At 38.0% G+C, this 24,075-nt stretch overlaps 1 long non-coding RNA gene across 2 annotated transcripts; it reads right to left on the reverse strand.

Moving 5' to 3' along the window:
• Positions 1 to 348: 348 nt before the first annotated feature.
• On the reverse strand, positions 349 to 23,102 carry LOC136848571 (uncharacterized). 2 transcript variants are annotated; one of them, XR_010856049.1, is made up of 5 exons: positions 22,971 to 23,102; positions 18,548 to 18,674; positions 16,491 to 16,585; positions 1,905 to 2,063; positions 349 to 1,465 (listed from the first exon to the last, which is right to left on the reverse strand). It is a non-coding gene; the product is annotated as an uncharacterized lncRNA (long non-coding RNA). The 2 variants fall into 2 exon arrangements; XR_010856050.1 differs by lacking the exon at positions 16,491 to 16,585.
• Between the last annotated feature and the right edge of the window lie 973 nt (positions 23,103 to 24,075).

The raw sequence follows: 24,075 nt of genomic DNA on the forward strand, positions 1-24,075 counted from the left end.
TCACCATCTAGTAATTGCCAGCCATTTTCTTCTGTTGGGTGCTGGTCGAGATCTTGTTTATCTGCAGCCGCCCACATCTTTGCAACGAATGATGCTCGCTTTATGTGGGCATTGACCTCATCCTCACATGGTGCAAGCCCACTGGCATCAATGCCAATCAAGTTGGAAAGCAAATTCTTTCCTCTCTTCGGTCCATAGGTCTTCATGAACTTCTGAAACCTGAGGTCACCAAGGCTTGTAGATTTTTTTGCACCATAGATTTCTGCAGTGAATCGGAAGAGGGTTGCTTTGGTTGCATTAGAAACAAGTGCAGGCCATGTCATATCTGTGAATGCACGCTGGTAGTCAGGTGTTTTTTCAAGCAGCTTGAATGGTCGTACTTTGCCTTTTCTTACAAAGGATGAGGTGTAATCTGATCCAGTAAAGGCGTGAAAAGCAGGCAATGCAGCGCAAAGCCCTGGTCCAAGTTCATGATGAATTGCAGTCAGATCAGATTTATGAACCGGCGGTTGTTATTTGCTGCAGTTCCAACATCCATCCAAAGTTTGCCCTGGAAGTTGTTGCAATGGCACAGGAGTATCACAGCTATATCTGTGTCGGATGCTCTGACTACAATGTTGCTGTTGGCATCGTCATTGAAGAGTGAATGAAGGCAGATTTTTGTGTCAGCCTCCTCATGGTTGTTGTGTAAATCCTGAACAGTTGTTCGTTGTATCATTCTGTCCTGAACTTTGAAGTGGTAGCACTCACCTGGAACATCTAAAATTACTTCATGTTGACCAAGAATGTCTATATAGCAGGGATGCTGCCATTCACTGGCGAGAAACTCTGGTAGCTGTTTTTTGAATGACCTAGACTTGAGAGCATCATTAAGGTCTCTTGGAACTCGTCTCTGCTCAGGCCCAGTGATGACAAAAGTTCTGCCGTCAGCTTTTCTCCTATCTCTTTCAGAGTCCTTTATGGATGGCTGTGGATAGTCATCAAAGATAATGTGGACAGACTTGGCTTGGCTTTGAAGGCACTGAAGAAGAATGCTCCTTGCAAGTCCCCCATAGGTTTGGGGCAGGTTTCCTGGCATGCTGTGCAGAAGGAATTGTCCATCTATAATGTACGAATTTATGGTTGTTGGTTTACCATGATCTTTCACTCGGTCTTCCTGCCCGGGTACTCACTGCTAATAGATTGCTTCTATTTTTGTCAAGAGGAGGGTTGAATACCCAAAGTCGCATAATGTTCAGGTCTGCTTTGAAACGTCCGACTTCACTCTGGCAGAATCCTCATCACTATGTTAGTAGCTGACGGATGTAGACTTATATTGAGACTTCGGAGAAAGTTTGCTTTCGATTGAGACTTCGGAGAAAGTTTGCTTATATTGTAGGCTTCCAATGTAGCTGTGAATTTTTGTTCGATGAAGTTAAGATCGACTTGCCTGTATCTTTTGTACCGCTGAAGTTCAGGCAGCGACCTGTGGAATGCCCCAAAAATGTCATTATTTCCTAAAAGAGTTAAAATTGGTAATTTGAATTGTAGATTATTACTATTTGGTATCATAACTACTTCAAATAAAACTTGCAACACTCTCAGTGTCTTAATTTCACAACTAATTACTCAAATTGTGGAAGGGAGAAAAACATGCTTCATAAATAAAAATTAATTGGAGGATTGCTAACGCATAATGAAAAAATCGACATGAATGCGTTCTAAATAAAAACAACAGCTTGATGGCTAGTAAACAAAAAAAAAAAAAAAAGCCTGAAAAGTTCTTTGAAACAAATGCAAGATGGAAAAAAGTTCATGACAAAGACTGCTAATGAACTGGTGGTAAGAAAAAGACCTAACAATGAAACATACACCACACAATAACTACCTATCAGCTTTCACCAGGACAAGACTAGGAACCATACCTTTGAACTTGATCTTCTGTTTATACAGAGTAGTAGGACAAACGAGGCCTGGCATGAACATAACGTGCCAACTGAAGAGGAATCTCTTTTCCTACCAATAGGAGTGCAAGCCTGTTAACAGAGCTGCTGCTACAGAGGCCGATGGCATGATGAAAAACCCTGAAAATATAGAATACATTTTTAGAACCTGAAAATACAGAATATTTTTTTAGAATACATTTTTAGAAAACCCTGAAAATATAGAATACATTTTAGGAAGCCCTGAAAATACAGAATATATTTTTAGAAAACCCTGAAAATATAGAATACATTTTTAGAAAACCCTGAAAATATAGAATACATTTTTAGAAAACCCTGAAAATATAGAACACATTTCTAGAAAACCCTGAAAATACATAATACATTTTTAGAAAGCCCTGAAAATATAGAATACATTTTAGAAAGCCCTGAAAATACAGAATATATTTTTAGAAAGCTCTGAAAATATAGAATACATTTCTAGAAAACCCTGAAAATATAGAATACATTTCTAGAAAACCCTGAAAATATAGAATACATTTCTAGAAAACCCTGAAAATATAGAATACATTTCTAGAAAACCCTGAAAATATAGAATACATTTCTAGAAAACCCTGAAAATATAGAATACATTTCTAGAAAACCCTGAAAATACATAATACATTTCTATAAAACCCTGAAAATACATAATACATGCCAGAGTGAAGTCGGACGTTTCAAAGCAGACCTGAACATTCTGCGACTTTGGGTATTCAACCCTCCTCTTGACAAAAATAGAAGCAATCTATTAGCAGTGTGTACCCGGGCAGCAAAGTATCCAGGAGGAAAGATTGCCTGCTGGACGAGAATGTATGTTGGTAAGAGAAGAACCTCATTAGGTGTGGCAATGTGGCGCTTCGTCTTTCACAGAGTGACCCTTGGATTTCAAAGGGCAGGTATGATAAAAACATCAGGCTTTCTTCAGAGACTGGTGTGTCTAATGATTGTTGCCAGATGTGGCACTCGAAACATTCCTAGTAAATAATTATCTGACAGTTCGTTTAACCTCATTGCAATTTTGGTGTTACTTTTCAGCGTCTGAAAACCACCTCCAAATTACTAATAAAGTTTCAATTAGAAATCAAAACCTCAGTGGTTGTGTGGGCATATTTAAATCAATTAATATAAACCACAATGACGTTACGGAGTTTCTGTAGTTAGTATAACAGCTTGCTTAATATTTTGCAGGTGGTCGACCGATTGGAAGACACTGAAAATTATTTGCAACAATCTTCATTATACTATACTTCCAGATCGTATATTCATTATATTAAACTTCCAGATTGTAAGAAGACCTGTCATTCAGCGTGGGCTTTAGACTCGGATTACTTCATTTTGCAGTTTTAAAGTACTAAAGCAGACACCTGCGGGGAATACTCCAGTATCTTCATGCTGCAATGAACAATTTTCCCAATATTTTGTTTTGTGTGTGTACTACCAGTAACAGCTATTCTTCGAGATGTTAAATTGATCAACATCTAGCCTCAGTATCTTCAAACTGTGTGGCTTCAGGAGTAGGAGACCAGTTTATCAAGATCGAACTTTTCTGGCACTTCTTTCTTCACACTTCCCCATGAGAGAAACTTGACATAAAAGATAATGAGTAGTTGGCGGCAACACATCCATCCACCTCTGTACTTCACGGCAGGCAATCTCTGCACAGCTGTAAAGTTGAGAGGCTCTGCATTGCTTCTAGACTATGAGAAGTTGGAAATAGAGTTCCTGCATGGCTGGGGGATACTGCATAGCTTCTAGACTTCCCAACTTCTACCAGATTAATGAGCATGCATTGCTTGAAGACTCCCGAGTTGTAGTAGTTTATTCAAATCTTATGCAGACTGCAGACTTCTTCAGTACCGAGAAGTTTACTACTCATCGGCAGGTGGTTTGTCATTGTGATGATCCTCCTCTCATCTCCAAGGGTTCTTGCATGAAAATCGAAAAGTCGTCTGCAGCAACTTTTGCCCGCATCGTCATTCTGCTTGATTTTATCCTTAGATTGAAGTTACAAGTTTCTGCTTTGTAGAGTTAGCAAAGGAGCTGTCCATTTCCTTAAAATAAAAATTTTCTTGTAATGTTTGTCTTCATTAACAAAACACGCTTCAGTAGTAGATCACGATTCTTGAAAGGGTTGATTGTCATGTGAATGAGTATGTACAAACGTAGTGTAAAGGGTTGATTGTCATGTGAATGAGTAATGTACAAACGTAGTGTAAAACTCGCTCAACCCATACACATCTAGGTAGAACCCTACTCTTCTTGACTGAAATCCAAATACGAAGCAACCTGAATGAAAACCGCATTTAATCTGGTCAGACGTAATTCCTACAGCTTAATCACACTGCTAATCAATGTTGCGCTCTCATGAAACAATTCCTTTAATTTAATCACGCTGCATTTATCAAACTAGTGTGCAGCTTGAAATGTGTTCACTCACAACTGTCAGTTCAGTGTGTTGTTTGACTTAGTAGTCAAACTGGAGGTCCTTCAGAATTAATTAGTAATAGCTATAGAAAAATTCTTGTTAGCTCAGACTGCTGTTGTCAAACATGATACAATCCAACTGAAGATTCAATTTTAATAGCTTAGTTCTATGTTGAGTAATATGCAGGTTGTCTAAACCGGAGACCCAACCATCCTTGAACTCACTTGCAATACTTTTGCATACTGGTTTGCTGTACTTGTTCACTTAGTCACTTAGCGAACAGATATCACATAATAACAGGAAGCTCAGATTTCCATTCACTAAATATACAAGTCACTTTGTAGTCAAGAATGATATTACAATAACATCTGGTAGCCTAAAACGCAAAAGTGTACCAATCACCGTTTAGATCGATGTCACACTATGCAATACTCTTGTTGAAAAGGCAAGTGATTGAGAGACCTTGAGTAATTAAAGTCACTTTGATTACCAATCTAACATGGGTTAGGTTTCACCATGTAATCCTGCGAGATGAATGACTTTATTTCTCTGCGGCAGAAAAGCAAAATGCTTGTCACCTTCATCCAGAACATAAAGGTCGTTTGTTTCAGTAATACTGGGGAGGAGGCAGAAATGGTAGCTAATGTAGAAGACTTGCAGATATGGTACAAGGCCTTTACACCTTAGCACGGTTTCCTGATCGTGATGTGATCCACTGCAGAGAAAAACTCGCATTTTGAGGTATCAACAGCACATGTCACAACAAATGAAGTTGTGTTGCAGTAACAGCACCCACAGTGGGGGCAAGAAAGCACAGTCATAACTCAGGTCTTCTGTGCAAAGTCAAGCTTTCTGGAGTGATCATCAGCAGCAGTATTATTACCACACTTTGGTTTTCAAGTAATGTAAATGCATAACATCTCTTGGGTAATCATCCCATGTCTGAAGCTTTATGTCTTGAAGTAGTAATCCTCCCTGCGTAGATGGCGTCCTTCAAGGTGACTATCCACGCCCTCTTACATCACTTCGTTCTTTGACTTCACAAAGCCCCTTCGAGAAATTTCCTAGCCGAACGACAGGCAGTTAACTGAACTTTACAAACGAAACTTGCCGAGATTATAAGGCAATTTATAATTGACTCCGTGGATCTGAGAAGTGAAAATCTATTCCAACATTTCTATTCGTGGGCAGCAGAATAATGATTAAGATAATCCAAGTGCTCTTAATCTATGGTATTCATCCATCTTCAGATCAGCTATAATTTGTTCCAAGAAACTGTAGTGAAATGAATGGACTTGGTAAACGTCAAAGCTTCATTACACCAACAGAACCTCGGCCCACCCTGAAAAATACAGACATTAGTAAATCAAACTTACATTATCTAACCTACAAGTTTTTGAGCATAAAATGTTTAGACCACAATTTCTTTGTCAGGTGTTCTTTACCACATTACCCCGTCCCATCTCATGTGTTTAGGTTTTAGTAATACTGATGGAATTTATTAGCACTCCAATAAATTTACCATCACCTCTCATCACTTGAAACACAAAGCTAATGTACCATGACAAGCAAGCCATTGTCTAGCCAGTCAAGAAACAAGCTCATGGTATTACTACCAAAACCTCTGACAATTTCGGGACTACCACCAACATTCCTTACAAAACTTTAAAACGTAAAACTCAAGATTTTATTGGAAAACTAAAAGCCTTTAAGCATGAAATGTCAAACCAATGATGTGATCTGAAGTTGGCGGAAGATGATAAAAAGCAACAAAATTCGGTTAAATGTGAATCTAATATTAAGTTCTGCTGAGGATCCTGCACACAAGCAGGCTGATCTGACTAGCTTGCAATCCTCCCTTTTGGAAGAAAACTTGACCCAAGATGTTCCAGCGTAAGTAATACGTGAAACATCAGTAACGTGTGAACAAGTTTTAGCATTTACGAAAGCAAAACCACATCAAATCACTCAAAACTGCAGCCATAAATAATGTTCTGAAAGAACTAATCAGTTTGTTGCATTTATGCTGAAATATACCAAGCAGATCTACGTATTATTGTACATGACGTCTACAAGACTGCAAGTAAATTATCATGATGTTTTATATGTTAAATTAATTTTGAATCATTGTAATTATTATTATTCAGAAGATGAACCCCATTCATATGGGGCAAGCCCACCACAGGGGCCATTGGCTTGAAAGTCAAGCTTCCGAAGAATATTATGGTGTTCATTTGAAAGAAGTAACAGGTGATAGGAAATACAAAAAGAAGAGACCAGTTATTGGAATACTGAGACTCCCTCGTGATAGCAGAAAAAAATACATAAACGCTGATTAAGAAGTGAAATCAGTATATTAAATTATTTGCTGTTGCTGAATACAATTTCGATAGTGTTTAAGAGTTCGGCCGTTTTCTTCTGTCACCAAAAACAAATGTTACATATGATGAAGAGAATGTAACAAAGACTAGAACCCACAGCTAAAATACCTAATGAAAGATGAGAACTTTTAAGAATGCTGCAACACTGAAATCTGAAAGAGCTGAAATTATTCTCACCACAGACAAAAAATAGCAGTTCGTGATACCATGCCATATCTACCAATTAAGTGTTGCAATGTAGCAGATACAAAGAAGGGCAGTGCCTTGCACGCCAGAGATCTGGATGTAAGCAGAATGTACTGGAGAAACCTGCTGACTAAGTGCCAATAGCAATAGAGCAGAATAGAGAATTAAGGCCGAAGGCCAAGCGCTGGGACCTATGAGGCCATTCAGCGCTGAAAAGGAAACTGAAATTAGAAAGGTTTGAAAGGTGTAATAAGAGGAAAACCTCACAGTTGCACAGTAAAAGAAAAAGGTTGCAGCTAGGGGCCGAAGGGACACTGCAAAGAACTTTAAGCAATGCCAACAGTGCACCGCATCAGGTGCACTGACAGCCCTACCAAGCTTTCTAAGAGGAGACTGCCATGCAAGAACAGCATTCAGCATGTAGAAAAATAACCAAAAATTATTTCTATAGAAAATGCTAACAGCAAAAACTGCTGACCAGAATTGTACCTTAATTTAACTCCCAAAACAGACCTAGACCTTTTCCTTCTGAAACCCAATATAAAAAAAAAAATAGGTGAATATGCCGAGGCCAAAATAATACTGAATATTTACCAAAACGAAAGGCTCCAGTCCCTTAAGTTCAAAGCTGGAAGTTCAATTTGTTAATCACAGGGTTAAAATCGATACACCAGCGAACAGGACTTACATAAATTATATTACTTAACAGCAATTTAGCGCAGTGTACAGACGCTGAAAATATTATTGAATGGAATGGAATATCAAATTTAGGCCAAAGGCCAAGCGCTGGAACGTATGAGGTCACGCAGCGCTGAAAGTGAAATTTAAAGTAACAAGGTCTGAAAGGTCTAACAGGAGGAAAACCTCGCTAATGCACTATGAAAAAAAAATTATTAGGAGAGTGTGGGAACTAAGAAGTTAGACAGAATATGGACTAATAGTAAGCAAAAGAATATACTTGAATTCCTCACCTGCCCCATTCCGCAAGAAAAAATTATTCTGTGGGGTACTGAAGAGCCCCAAGTTCAAGGCAACTTTATGACCTAAAGATGTACGTGGGTATGCACCGAAATGAATATGTCTAGCGCGCGTACGTGTGCACAAAATCGCTAAATTGTCTCTTCATACGTATATCACCTAATGCTGATTAGCATCCACGTGTATACCCCTGAACCCTAACCTAAATTGGCAAACATGCACCGTTATGGGGTTTTGAAACAGCAAATTTTATGAGCAGTGTATTTTTCCAAACAAACCTGAAATTCTTCACATTAGAAGGTAAATCATTTCTAATGTGAAGAACGAAAGTTGGCGTTTGTGTGGGAATACCTAAAGATTATTTTCATTAAGTTTAAAGTTTTTATTATTCCTACATTAATGAGGAATACAGCTATGAATAAAAAAATTTGGATATCTAAATTCCTAAACTATCCTTGGGAAAGAAAATAGTCATACTAACTTTGTACCAACGTTGCGTGAATACACAAAAATTATTGTTGAACTATCGAACAGACTGGAGTATTTTATTTGACAACTGTCTACTTCTGTCACGGCAGAAGTAGTGGAACAAATTATGTCCCAGGTGTTAATGGTGACTTGTTCAGTTTGTAAATGCACTTGACTCAACCCTATATAAGTTTGTCAAAAACAATTTCAGAGTAAACTAATAACGTAATATGGATAGAGATTATTCCAAACCAAGGTTGGGGAACATGGATTAAGAAATCCTTCAAGATCATTGTAACGAAGTGTTCAATAATCTTGAGCTTCTTTCATTACCCAAATACCATTACCAATTGCCAATTATAAAGTCCAAGACCAACTTTTGACAGTTCAGAAAACTCAAGGTGAGGAAAATATATAATACATTTCTAGAAAACCCTGAAAATATAGAATACATTTCTAGAAAACCCTGAAAATATAGAATACATTTCTAGAAAACCCTGAAAATACATAATACATTTCTAGAAAACCCTGAAAATACATAATACATTTCTAGAAAACCCTGAAAATACATAATACATTTCTAAAAACCCTGAAAATACATAATACATTTCTAAAAACCCTGAAAATACATAATACATTTCTATAAAACCCTGAAAATACATAATACATTTCTAGAAAACCCTGAAAATATAGAATACATTTCTAGAAAACCCTGAAAATACATAATACATTTCTAGAAAACCCTGAAAACAATACATTTTTAGAAAACCCTGACAACACAATACATTTCTAGAAAACCCTGAAAATATAGAATACATTTCTAGAAAACCCTGAAAATATAGAATACATTTCTTGAAAACCCTGAAAATACAGAATACATTTCTTGAAAACCCTGAAAATACAGAATACATTTCTTGAAAACCCTGAAAATACATAATACATTTCTAGAAAACCATGAAAATACATAATACATTTCTAGAAAACCCTGAAAATATAGAATACATTTCTAGAAAACCCTGAAAATATAGAATACATTTCTAGAAAACCCTGAAAATACATAATAGCCTACATTTCTATAAAACCCTGAAAATACATAATACATTTCTAGAAAACCCTGAAAATACATAATACATTTCTAGAAAACCCTGAAAACAATACATTTTTAGAAAACCCTGAAAACAATACATTTTCAGAAAACCCTGAAAAAACAATACATTTTCAGAAAACCCTGAAAACACAATACATTTTCAGAAAACCCTGAAAACACAATACATTTTCAGAAAACCCTGAAAATATAGAATATCGTCATAAAAAGACTCGTAAATTCCATTGTAACTCTGTTGTAAATTCCATTGTACCTCTGTTGACCTAAGTAGAAAATCAGGTTACCCATGATCGGTTGAAACCAAGGTGGAGAAGGGGAGACTATTGACTTGACAAAAACACGTGTCATAAAATATCCATTTTAAAGAAGCATGATTAATATAAAGCTTTTGCTAATGCAATAGTCATGAGTCTACAATACTGCACGAAGAATTTGAAAGCGAACAGTTGATTATTTTTCATAAGTGGTGTTGATTAAAAACCTGTCATTGTCTTCACTACCGGTTCTTGAGTCGAGTTGAAAAGGAATCTTAAATATACTGCACACTTTTTGGCTTAGCAGACGATTGCTTGTTATGTCAAACAAAATTCTGACAATTTTGTTTTCATTAAAGGTTCAGTTGAGTAAGAAATTATTTGCTCTGGTGTTTTAAGGGTGTGAATCAAGTGTTCAAAGCTGGTTTTCATGAATTTCGCAGTAGTTTACGTAAAATTCACATACAGTACTTTTGATACTCTAACAAATATTTTATGGTGATAAAGGTGTTTATGTATTATTTTATGGTGACAAAGGTGATTACGTGAAGTTATGCCTACCCTGTAACTGATGGTTAACGATTACTGGTGCCATATCTTCACTATTTCTTGAACATAAAATATTAATAGAGAGTATCATAAGTACAGTTTATGAATTTTACCTAAACTACTACGAAATTCATGAAAAGCAGCTTTGAACATGATTCACCCCCTTCAAAACCAGAGAAAATAATTTCTTACTCTCCTGAGCCTCGACTGGAAAAAAATATGTCAGAATTTTGTTCGACATAACACGCAATCGTCTGCTAAGCCAAAAAGTGTGCAGCAAATTGAGATTCCTTTTCAACTTGACTCAAAAGTCACTGTAATGACAACGGTTGTTTTTTTAACCATCACATAGGACACACTTATCCCAGTTAAGTTGCAGCTTATAAGCTATAAATACCACAGAATTATGCCTCAAATATTTATGAACATGTATTTTTGGCAGCCTGATGGCATAAATACCCTCTTCGTTGATATAATGTTATATGTTCATCAAGGAAAAAATCAACTGAAAACAAAGATTTGGCACAAGTTCAGTCAACCCTCCTCACCCTCAACCCCCGACTTATGAACTTTTGATGGTTAGTCCCATGAATCAAGACTTGACACCACCAACCTGATCTCTGGATTATGAAAAACCTAAGCAGCTCAAGATGTTGCTGTTCCCTCTGAAGAGGTCCCTCTCGACTCTGAGCTCCAATTGGAGTTTAAAGTGTTCACAGGGATGGCATCAAAGAAGAGACTTAATAATGTTATTAAATATGGTAGCATGCACAATTACCACAAGGCGAGATATGAAAAGGATGCTGAGTAGAATGAACACCCAGGGCAAAACATCACCTCTGCACGATGTCCAAAGGAGACTCGCTCCAAAAATGGAGAAAACAATGATAGAATTCTGTAACCAGACAAACCTCTCTCCAATGCCCAATCCACCAGATGTGGAATATCTTAAATATTAATTAGTACCATTAAATCTTCCCAAAGATGATTTTCATTACAGCCCTTTAGGTTTGGAATACATAACCCTGCGAGCACAATTTGTTAAGTGTGTTTTCAAAAGTTAACAGTGAATTCGAAAAAAAACATACTAAAATAACCTGATAGGTAACAACTTGAAATGGACAAAAGTATAGCTTTACACTCTTCTTCAGTTGCACCCTTGACGACAAAATCTTCAAGAAAGTGAGAAACATTTTCCTCTCTGGGTTAGACATACCAGCCACAGTCTCTTTGGAGAAGGCCAAGATGTCCCTGCAAAACAGAACATCCTGAAGGCTGTGATAAGTCTCCACATTCCTAACCAAATCAGAGCATCACTGCTCTAAAATGGAAGACTGCAGTATCTGCAAAAATACAAAACTGAGAAAAATGGTAGATACTTCATTGCCTTACTACTGATTTTGCAGATACTGCAAATGGGACCCACCTAAAGACTGGTGGAAAGCATTGAAGAATCACTCAAACTGCAGTAACTTGTGTATTAAGTGTTTCACGAGCCCAGTAGGTGGCATATCTCAATTTCGAAAATTTTGCAGATACTGCAGCTTTCCATTTTAGGGCAGGTCAGTTGAAGCATCCAGCAACTGATTGAGCTTGACAAAAATTCATCATCTTGCCCTTCCGTCAACAGAATTGGTATTCCATTTTCTTAAAGCTCTTATCAAAGGGTCAAAGTTGAATGAAGCGAACAAAAAGGTACAGACATGGTATAGGGCCTTGAAGTGAAGAGTGTGAAGAGGGCGATAAGAGAACGGTATATTGAAGGTAATAAGGAGCAGGATTGCGGAGTGAAGATATGTGGTGGACTACAAAGAAGGTAATTAGCTCCCAAGGATACTTAAATGAATTTTCAAACATCTTGGTGAAGTGACGTACTAAGTTCTAATTTGGGCATTCTTAATTATGTTAATGTTAACAGCTGAAGCCGCTTCAGAAAGCGTATTGGACAGAAATACTGCACTAAGAACCAGCTACGACGATAACTTTTGGCAGCTAGCATACCAGAATGCCACATGTATACAATAACTCTTATAGTTACACAGAAAACACCTTGAATATCTGAATATCACAGATACCTAACAAGGCTGATTTTCAAAGTACTTACAGGCAATACCTCTAATTAGAGTTATAAACGTAAATTTTTAAGATGGAAAATGTTGAAGATAGGTTGACATTGGATCAGCAAAAGGACACAAAGTTGATAAAGTTTGCCAAGGAGGAGGTTGACATTGGATCAGCAAAATGACACAAAGGTGAGGAAGTTTGCCAAGGAGGAGGTTAACATTGGATCAACACAAGGATACAAAGGTGAAGTTTTCCAAGGAGGAGGTTGACATTGGATCAGCAAAAGATACAAATATGATGAAGTTTGCCAAGGAGGAGGTTGACATTGGATAAGTAAAAGGATAGAAAAGTGATGAAGTTTTCCAAGGAGGAGCTTGACATTGGATCAGCAAAAAGATACAAAGATGATGAAGTTTGCCAAGGAGGAGGTTGACATTGGATCTGCAAAAGGATACAAAGGTGATGAAGTTCGCCAAGGAGGAGGTTGACATTGGATCAACAAAGGGATACAAGGATGATCAAGTTTGCCAAGGAGGAGGTTGACATTGGATCAGCAAAAGGATACAAAGGTGATAAAGTTTGCCAAGGAGGAGGTCGACATTGGACCAGCAAAAGGATACAAAGATGATGAAGTTCACCAAGGAGGAGGTTGACATTGGATCAGCAAAAGGATACAAAGTTGATGAAGTTTGCCAAGGAGGAGATTGACATTCGATCAGCAAAAGAATACAAAGGTGATGAAGTTCGCCAAGGAGGAGGTTGACATTGGATCAGCAGGACGACACAAAGATGATGAAGTTCGCCAAGGAGGAGGTTGACACTGGATCAGCAAAAGGATAGAAATGTAATGAAGTTTGCCAAGGAGGTTGACATTGGATCAGATAAAGGATACAAGGACGATGAAGTTTGCCAAGGAGGAGGTTGACATTGGATCAGCAAAAGGATACAAAGATGATGAAGTTTGCCAAGGAGGAGGTTGACATTGGATCAGCAAAAGGATACAAAGATGGTGAAGTTTGCCAAGGAGGAGGTTGACATTGGATCAGCAAAAGAATACAACGGTGATGAAGTTCGCCAAGGAGGAGGCTGACATTGGATCAGCAAAAGGATACAAAGATGGTGAAGTTTGCCAAGAAGGAGATTGACATTGGATCAGCTAAAGGATACAACGGTGATGAAGTTTGCCAAGGAGGAGGTTGACATTGGATCAGCAAAAGGATACAAAGATGATGAAGTTTGCCAAGGAGGAGGTTGACATTGGATCAGCAAAGGATAAAAAGGTAATGAAGTTTGCCAAGGAGGAGGTTGACACTGGATCACCAAAATGATACAACAGTGATGAAGTTTGCCAAGGAGGAGGTTGACATTGGATCTGCTAAAGGATACAAAGGTGAAGAAGTTTGCCAAGGAGGAGGTTGACATTCGATCGGATAAAGGATACAAAAATGATGAAGTTTCCCAAGGAGGAGGTTGACACTGGATCAGCAAAAGGATACAAAGGTGATGAAGTTTGCCAAGGAGGTGGTTGATATTGGATCAGCAAAAGGATGCAATGGTGATGAAGTTTGCCAAGGAGGAGGTTGACACGATCAGTAAAAGGATACAAAGGTGATGAAGTTTGCCAAGGAGGAGGTTGATACTGGATCAGCTAAAGGATACAAAGATGATGAAGTTTGCCAAGGAGGAGGTTGACATAGGATCAGCAAAAGGATACAAAGGTGATGAAGTTCGCCAAGGAGGAGATTGACATTGGATCAGCAAAAGGATACAAAGATGATGAAGTTCACCAAGAAGGAGGTTGACATAGGATCAGCAAAAGGAAACAACGGTGATTAAGTTCGCCAAGGAGGAGGTTGACATTGGATCAGCAAAAGGATAGAAAGGTAATGAAGTTTGCCAAGGAGGTTGACATTGGATCAGCTAAAGGATACAAGGACGATGAAGTTTGCCAAGAAGGAGGTTGACTTTGGATCAACAAAAGGATACAAAGATGATGAAGTTTGCCAAGGAGGAGGTTGACACTGGAACAGCAAAAGGATACAAAGATGAAGTTCGCCAAGGAGGAGGTTGACATTGGATCAGCAAAAGGATACAAAGATGAAGAAGTTTGCCAAGGAGGAGATTGACATTGGATCAGCAAAAGGATACAAAAACGATGAAATTTGCCAAGGAGGAGGTTGATTGGATCAGCAAAAGGATAAAAAGTTAATGAAGTTTGCCAAGGAGGAGGTTGACACTGGATCAGCTAAAGGATACAAAGATGATGAAGTTTGCCAAGGAGGAGGTTGACATAGGATCAGCAAAAGGATACAAAGGTGATGAAGTTCGCCAAGGAGGAGGTTGACATTGGATCAGCAAAAGGATACAAAGATGATGAAGTTCACCAAGGAGGAGGTTGACATTGGATCAGCAAAAGGATAGAAAGGTAATGAAATTTGCCAAGGAGGAGGTTGACATTGGATCAGCAAAAGGATACAACGGTGATGAAGTTTGCCAAGGAGGAAGATGACACTGGATCAGCTAAAGGATACAAAGGTGATGAAGTTTGCCAAGGAGGAGGTTGACATTGGATCAGCTAAAGGATACAAAGATGATGAAGTTTTCCAAGGATTAGGTTGACATAGGATCAGCAAAAGGAAACAACGGTGATTAAGTTTGCCAAGGAGGAGGTTGACATAGGATCAGCAAAAATGATACAAAGATGAAGAAATTTGCCAAGGAGGAGGTTGACATTGGATCAGCTAAAGGATGCAAAGATAAAGTTTGCCAAGGAGGAGGTTGACATAGGATTAGGAAAAATTATACAAAGATGAAGAAATTTGCCAAGGAGGTGGTTGACACTGGATCAGCAAAAGGATACAACGGTGATGAAGTTTGCCAAGGAGGAGGTTGACATTGGATCAGCTAAAGGATACAAAGATGAAGTTTGCCAAGGAGGAGGTTGACATAGGATCGGCAAAAGTATACAAAGGTTATTAAGTTCGCCAAGGAGGAGGTTGACATTGGATCAGTAAAAGGATACAAAGATGACGAAGTTCGCCAAGAAGGAGGTTGACATTGGATCAGCAGAAGGATACAACGGTGATGAAGTTCGCCAAGGAGGAGGTTGACATTGGATCAGCAAAAGGATACAACGGTGATGAAGTTTGCCAAGGAGGTTGACACTGGATCAGCTAAAGGATACAAAGGTGATGAAGTTTGCCAAGGAGGAGGTTGACACTGGATCAGCTAAAGGATACAAAGATGAAGAAGTTTGCCAAGGAGGAGGTTGACATAGGATCAGCAAAAATAATACAAAGATGTAGAAGTTTGCCAAGGAGGAGGTTGACACTGGATCAGCAAAAGGATACAAAGATGATGAAGTTTGCCAAGAAGGAGGATGACATTGGATCAGCAAAAGGATACAAAGATGATGAAGTGTGCCAAGGAGGAGATTGACATTGGATCAGCAAAATGATACAAAGATGATGAAGTTTGCCAAGGAGGAGGCTGACACTGGATCAGCAAAAGGATACAAAGGTGATTAAGTTTGCCAAGGAGGAGGTCGACATTGTATCTGCAAAAGGATACAAAGGTGATGAAGTTTGCCAAGGAGGAGGTTGACATTCGATCAGCAAACCGATACAAAGTTGATGAACTTTGCCAAGGAGGAGGTTGACATTGGATCAGCAAAAGGACACAGATGATGAAGTCTGCCAAGGAGGAGGTTGACACTGGATCAGCAAAAGAATACAAAGATATGAAGTTTGTCAAGGAGAAGGTTGACACTGGATCAGCAAAAGGATACAAAGGTGATGAAGTTTGCCAAGAAGAATGCTGCAAATATTCTGAAAAGCTGCAAGTGACAGCATTACAAACTTGTATACTTTGAGGACAGTAGGTTCACCTAACTCCCCTTCTAAGCGGGTGCAATGCATGAATGATTGCTCTTGGCTTTACTGTCCCATCAAGGAGGTAAAGGTACTTGTCTGAGCTCTATATGATTGATGGGGTTGTAATGAAACCCAAAACTTCACTGTAAATAACAAGAATGTGACTAACCTTCAAAAATATCAAGGTCTTTTTTTTTTTTTTTAATCTAGCTAAGGTTAAAAATAAATCCCTTTTAAGAATACAAACTATGTACAAATTAATCGTGTTCCTGTAAACTGAAGTCTTCTCACAATTCCATATTGCACATTTCCTATCCACACTGCTGATCCCTTCATTCAGTTCTGCAAAAAGGGAGATGCCATTAAATACTCTCATAACACGAAAATATTCCTGATAACAAAAATCTATTTATTTACTGCAAAACCTTTTGGTAAAATTATATTATACGCTGAGCTAAAGCAGTAATGTATGAATATCCCTCAATTTGTTGCTCACCAAATTAATGTTAACCTCTAGTGCACAAACTTTCCGAAAGTCTTTGGTTCCTGTAACAGCAACCACCCTTATTTGTCCGTAACCAATTTTAGCTTGGCTGGGATCAAGCAAAATTACAAGTTTTTATACATATTCGTACAAAATCAGCATTGATGTTGTTCCCTTATTTGCATCTTGAAAGTCCTGGACCTTTCCCTATAAAAAAAAAGCAGGATGTCATATCTTAAAAACTATCCATAGAATATTCTTGAAAATAATCCAATTATGTTTCCCACACCCAAATTACTTTAGAGGTACTAAACTAACCCAACCTAACTTGACCTAACCCAACCTGACCTAACCCAACCTAACCTGGGGCCGTGGCGAAAAAACCGGGCTGGGGAAATACTGGCATACATCTCATGAATTTGTGTCCCAGACACCACCACCTTATCCACACACAAGAACGACAATCCACGCATGTGCACTACGGATCCATCAGTAGGTCCTAACTATATCTCATTACAGGAGTAGATTGGATGTGAGAGAGTGGTTATTATAGTTTCCACAAAATAAAATTTTTCACATTATTAAAACCAGATCAATTTTGTCACAAACCCATCATTCATATATCACCTGAAACACAATTCAAGTGGAAAGTCAAGAAACAGAGTCCCAGATTTCTTGTGGGAGTCAGATGGATTCAGGTATGTGACTGTAGAATAGAACAGAATATACAATTTAGGCTGAAGGCCAAGTGCTGGGACCTATGAGTTCATTCAGGGCCGAGAGGAAAATTAAGAGTAAAAGGTTACAAAGGTTTAACAGGAGGAAAACGTCGCAGTTGCACTATGAAACATCTTTTAGAAGAGGGTGGCTAGTAAGATGGAAGAAGGAATATGAACAGACGTACAGCAAAGGAATGAAAGGGGTTGCAGCTAGGGGCACTGTAAAGAACCTTAGGTAATGCCTACATTGTACCTCGTGTGTGGTTGCACTGACAGACAGGCCATCAGCTAATAATTCGAGAGACGTAGACTCCTACAACCCGAAGACTTTGTGAAAAGGAGAGGTTCAAGGTTAAAAGAGGGACAAGGAGGAGGTTGCAAAAACATCTCTTGTTACAACTAATGGCCCCAAAGAATATAAACCCATCCCTTTAAGCTTTAAGCACAACACCTGAGATAAAAGTTGACTAAAGTAGAATGGAATTGTCAAGAAGTACAAGTAATATTCGACTTAAAAACTGACCCAACACTTCAAAACTAAATTTTACTATTAAATACTTTCATTAAAGTTAAAAATTAACAATACTGCAACAATATAAATTAAATTTCTATCAAGAGCTAAATGTTTATGCATTCTAGGGGGTACTATCCCAATATCCCTTGACCAAGTCTAAAATTAGGGAATTAAGATAATGCTGTGCAAATTTCTCCCATATGAAGTTAAGTTACTCTTGACAAAAAATGGTGGAGATAAAAAGTACAAAAGGTGGCTTATGAGATAAAGGAAACAGAACATCTTAATAGATAATGTTGATAACTGAAGCCTGTTCAAAACTGCAGCTCAAAACCTGGAGATACCCCTAGAGAGTTCTCCCGTCAATTCTACAGAGGGAGGGAGAAACTATGAGGAGAGTAGTTTGTGCCTACAAATTTGGTTATGGGGTGCAAGCGTGAACACACTCTCTTCTGGCCTGGCAGACAGATGACTGTGTCTGGGGACATTCGAGACTATAAATCCTTATTTATGAAAAAAACAGCTTCTCCACAACCTGTTCCGAATGTGAAGTTTCACTAATACAAAACTGAACTTTAAATACTCACTCAATCTGTAAGGAGGTACTGTCGTGATCTTTGGAACATCCTATTAGACCATCTTTTAGTACGATTTACTTTATTCCCATTGAAACTCGGGGAAGTAGACGTCTTTAAACTCTCTTGAAGAGAAACTCTGGAAGATTGCAGAAGCTTGTCAAACAAATCTGCTAATGAATTTAAGTTTCCATAAAATTAGGGTTAGACATTCCATGTATTTTAGGTTCTGTGCATAATATGCGAGCACTTCCACAGAATAAAAAAACTTTTCTTGACTTTTCAGGCCTCACTTAACCTGTTAAGAATCAATAACTGCTTATTCTTGGCAAACAGTGATGGATCAAAATTACAGTAAACACCAATTTTACGCAATAGTCACATAATGAAGCAAGAATACAGAAATATGGGCTAGGAACAGACAAGGTCTTAAATTCTCATTCTTCCATGACATGTTTTCATAATGATGGGGTGTTGGCAGGCTTACCATTAGAAAAATACCCATTTCCTACCAGACCACCAGATCATATGTACAGTATTCACTTCACACCACCAATAGAAAATAACGAATCTGACAATAAGACTTAACAGGTTTCCTGCAAAAGATCTTATCATCTGAATTTACACCAGTCATCCCAACTGAGCAGCACAGCAGTCAGGTAACCTGTAACGGATAAGCAATGATTGTGCAATTCACATTCTGTTCACCCTCTTAGCTTATCAACCCTGAACTCTAATGGCCTTCTACACAATCATAATGTTAAACCTTACTGACATCCTATCCTTAAAATCTTTTTTTGGTGATTTTGTACTCTGGAATATACTCTTTTGAACAACAAGGCCATAAATATTAAATTTGTACTTCAGGATACTTCAGACGATATAAAAATAACTGTACCTAGACCTTCATGAGGTAAGGTCTACATTCCAGAGACCCACCTAGAGACCCACCTAACCTAACCTAAGGCACTGTAAATCAAAATACAGATGTGACCCAACATAGTCATTCCTAACCTAACCTCAAGTCATTCCTAACCTAACCTCAAGCGATCAAAAACCTTACCTTAATCAGAATCATAGCTCGCATTAATATCATAGTGACGTTTGAATACATCCCTGTATTTTACATTTGTGTTTTGTCCCAAACAAATAGACCGAATTCTCACAATTGCAGGATATAAGGGGGTCCACTATTACTTAAAACTACTAACTTGCTACTAAAATGAACTACAGCAATGTCAAAAACACTGAAATTTTTAAGCAAAATTCTGCGCTACAGCTCAAATGATCTAGATAAGTTGCAAGCCTGTGCTAAAGGAACCATGATTAAGAATTGAAGCCAGTGTTTTCAAGCAAAGCCTGAACTCTTGATATCCCACTCGATTGGTTAAACTTCGAACAAAAGAACTGATCAGATTCCAATACTGTCCACATACCCAGACATCCTAATAGTTCAAAATACTCTAGCCATCCTTACCCATAAAGCACAAAGACAAAAAACTTATCGAAGAGATTGTTCACGCGGACGCCAAAGTAAACCTTGAAAAAGTCAGTGAGTAATGATATTTTTAGTAAATATTCCAGGAACCATAAGATTACAATGGATTTTAGTATGGTTTTCCGATTCAACATATCAAGAGAGACTTAATACCAAAGCAAAACCAACCTCCACATCGTATGCTGGTAATAGAAGGATGCTCAAAAACCTCATGACCAAAAATAATATACCAACCCTTGTTTAATTCAAGAACCAACCTTATTGTATAAAAGAATCAGTGGTTTACAAACTTAAACATCCCTCTGTTGGGTCACTATGCTCCTAGCACCATAGCCTAGTTTATACTAACACTTGACCAAGTGAACAATCTTGTACTTAGAATTCATGATAAATCTTTACAATGGTTAGTAAACCTCAAGATTTAGCATGAGAAATGGCAACATCACAATTGCTGTATTGGTTTTTGTCAGCTGTTGTAGAAAACTAAGCATTAACGTCTGCCTGTAGGGTAGAATCACAATGTCCACACTAGGCCTCATGCTTCCTTTATCTTACCGTTTTAGTGGCCACCTTAGGGCAATGCCCATGCTGGTATAAGGCTGGCCTAAATCAACTACGTGGCTTTGTGCAAGTACATTCACTTAAAGTTTAGTTGGTGCAAGTGTCCTAAAAGTTCTAAGGCTGCGTCCACACGATCGAGTTTTGTTCGACGAACTTTGTCCGATGTGACGTCAGAAGCGGAGAAACAGCGGGCAAAGTCAGAACTTTGCTTGCCCGCTTCTGACGTCACACCGGACAAAGTTCGTCGAACAAAGCTCGATCGTGTGGACGCAGCCTTACTCAACTAACTTTACAGACAGTTTACAAAAAAAAAACAATTTTTTTTTATTTCTTACTACTCAGCATGGCTGTTGAGTAGAAAGGATTTCAATGATTGCACACAAATGGTTAAAAATATAACGAAGGTTATTAAGATCTTCAAAGAGTGGTGTTAGAATGCTTCATATGAAATTGGAAAATGAAGGCACTGAGCTTGGGCTTTGAATTTTTTAACAAGTATTCATTCAGCCTTGTAAAAAATATTTTAGGTATTATTACAGTTTCGGTCAAATTCGGATATCTAATATTTTTTACTTGCTATCATATATTTTGTCATGATTCATACGAAATACTTACTCGCATCTTCCGCAAATTAAGAGTTACGGAGATATTTGCCGATGAATATTGTGCCTTGTTGTTATCGCAAGGATGCGTTTATGCTGCCATGTCAGTTTTTCTGCTGATGCGTTTTTGTTTTTTGTCAATGTATTGTGGGTAAAAATGCCTAATCGTCTTTTGTTTTTCGTTATGAATTATAAGTATGGTACAAATGCTGAAACCTGATTGGTTGCTTTGTTTCAAGAATATCCAATTAACTGCGATTTTGGAATAAGCCGGCTTTCTACAAAAGTGCACGTCTGCAGTGGGTGTTCTCTGTCTTACTTTGAGGCTATTGGTCGTTTCCATGGACATTACAATGGAACTCCACAGGTTGTGAATACCTTTCTTCGTGAACATTTAGTACTACCGACAAGTGTTCAGTGTCCGAAGTGTGAATCGCCTTTGAAAAGGGTAACATTGCAGTTTCGGCCGTGAATTTCACCGAAACTGTAACTAGACGTTAGGGGTAAAATTTCGTTCCCTGTAACCCCTGTGGCAAGCGCGTATTACCGCTTGCCAGAACATACGAGCTTGCAACAATATTTTAAAATGTGCATAAGCCGGCGTGCGCGTTTACACCACCCAAAACTGAGAGCGGTACCCATAGCGGCCATGTATCTCTAAATCTAATCATTTGAGGTAGAAATAAAGGTCAGATTCGTTGAAAGTACACTATTTAAGCTAGGGAAAATGTAATTTTATATCGGAAATGTGAATTTGACCGAAACTGTAAATTTACCGTATTTTATTCCAATATTTAAAAGTAAAAGTCCAGAGTCTAAAATGTTAATAAAAAAAAACTGACAGCATTGTCAATTCATCTGAAGCTTGGCTTTACATTGGCAGACAGGAATCTTTAATCAATGTTTATGTAACCCTCGTTATCTGAACTAGTTGCCAGTTTACAATGGAGAAAAACCTAATCGTGTCTATGAGAAGCTATGAAAACCTGCCAGAGGACAAAGTGCAAGAGAATTACAAACATTACTTCTGCAGGCTGCCTCCTGCTTTCAAGCAAATTACTGTACAGCCATATTTCAACAGGGATGCATCCTAACATAACTGTCCCTTAACCTAACCTTTTGACACCCTTGAACTCTCTACCCCCAACACGACATTGTGCAAAGCAGAACTTTATGTGCACCTGTGGTATTACCGAATATTGGAGCGAGCTGTGAACAAGCGGGCTTAGCCTGCGCACTCGATAAAAAGTGAGGTCACGGGTTTATGTTGTCGTTTCTCCAACCCTGAACCATCCTATCGATCCTAGCCTAACTTCGCCCAGGGAAGTAGCCTAGAAGGGAAGCTTCCTGACTATACAAGAATCTAGAACGGAGATTTAAACGTACTAAAATGCTGTATAGCTATTTCATAAGCCTTTATGTCCGATGACCCATAAATTACGAGAAATATTAAAATGCTGGCAAAATTTTCGGCTTCGATTCCTGTACTTTAAATTCTCTATATCAACAGCTGGGAGGATGTCTAGTTGTGCATGGTAAACGGCACCCATTACAAATCTCAATATTAAGAGAGCCCCTCCCCCCCCCCAAAAAAAAAAAAACTCCAATCCTTGACTACATTTGCTAGGCAAGCTTTACTGACCTATTTTGCCTAGCGCAATACGAATTCTTTCAGTTTAGCCCCAAAACATATTGCATTCTCATATTTCATAAGCCAGCTCTTCTCAAAAACGTTCTATCTAAACACCATATACTGCTGAAATTACCACAGTACCTTTTTGTAACATAAGTAGAACTGTAGAATACTCATGGAAAATATTCAACTATGGCTTGCAAATATATAAGTCCTTTAGTTAAACTCTTACAGGCAATCGAATTCGAGATGGTACTGGGTACAATGGGTGGTAGTAGGGTACCTTCTAAGATGTGCAAGGGAGCAGGAACATCACAGCTAAGTATCATCATTGTTTTGCGGTCCTTGGATAAAGTGGCGCTATCTGTTATTAAGAGTTGGTGGTCTCTGGACAAGCTATTTCATTTTACCACTGACTAAGTTATCTTAAAATTATTGCCATCTGTAAATAAATCCTTGAAAATAATATTGATGGTTTACCTGAAGGTATAAAAAAATGCGGTTCAGCTATTACTAAGAACCATAAATGCATGATGTGTGAGGTCGATCAAAAAAGCTCATGGGCACATTTATAAAAAAAATAATTGTTTAAGTATTTTCCAAGAAATCTTGGATGGTTATAGTGGCCTCACCTAAACACACACACACACACACACGTCTGTAAATATATATATACGTTTGAAGCAGGCATCACGATGATCAGCTTATCATGCGATCGGAAAAAAAAACCACATGCTGGATTTCTAACCATCCTGAGACTATCACTCTCAGAATAAAATTGCTAACACGTTTTTTGTTCACTTTATACTCAAGTTTCATTTAATTTCTGTCGAGTAAAAGACTCACTGAGATCACATGAATTAAGTCATGCTATCAAGACATGTTGCATCGATGATCTGGCATGTTTTTGAGCAATAAATAAGTGCGTAGACTCAAAGAGAGTACGAGAATCATATATAACCAATTGTTATGGTTTTCACTATATGGACGCGAGTCCAAGAAGAATGTTCTTTTTGAATATAATTATAGTGTGGAGGAACAAATTCACGTTTATGTATTGGTACAAGTATATTCAAAAGATAAATCTAAACAGAGAGCTTTCGGGAAACCTTTCGAACTGATTCCCGGAAGCTCTCTGTTCAGATTTATTTTTTAATATAATTATTGTGTATTTAAGCATAAGACCTGTAAAATGTGGTTTAGAATAAAGTGCATATAATATGGACATAAATGATCTGCTTAAAAC

This window comes from Macrobrachium rosenbergii, chromosome 19, assembly GCF_040412425.1.
Source record: "Macrobrachium rosenbergii isolate ZJJX-2024 chromosome 19, ASM4041242v1, whole genome shotgun sequence".
Classification (NCBI taxonomy): domain Eukaryota; kingdom Metazoa; phylum Arthropoda; class Malacostraca; order Decapoda; family Palaemonidae; genus Macrobrachium; species Macrobrachium rosenbergii.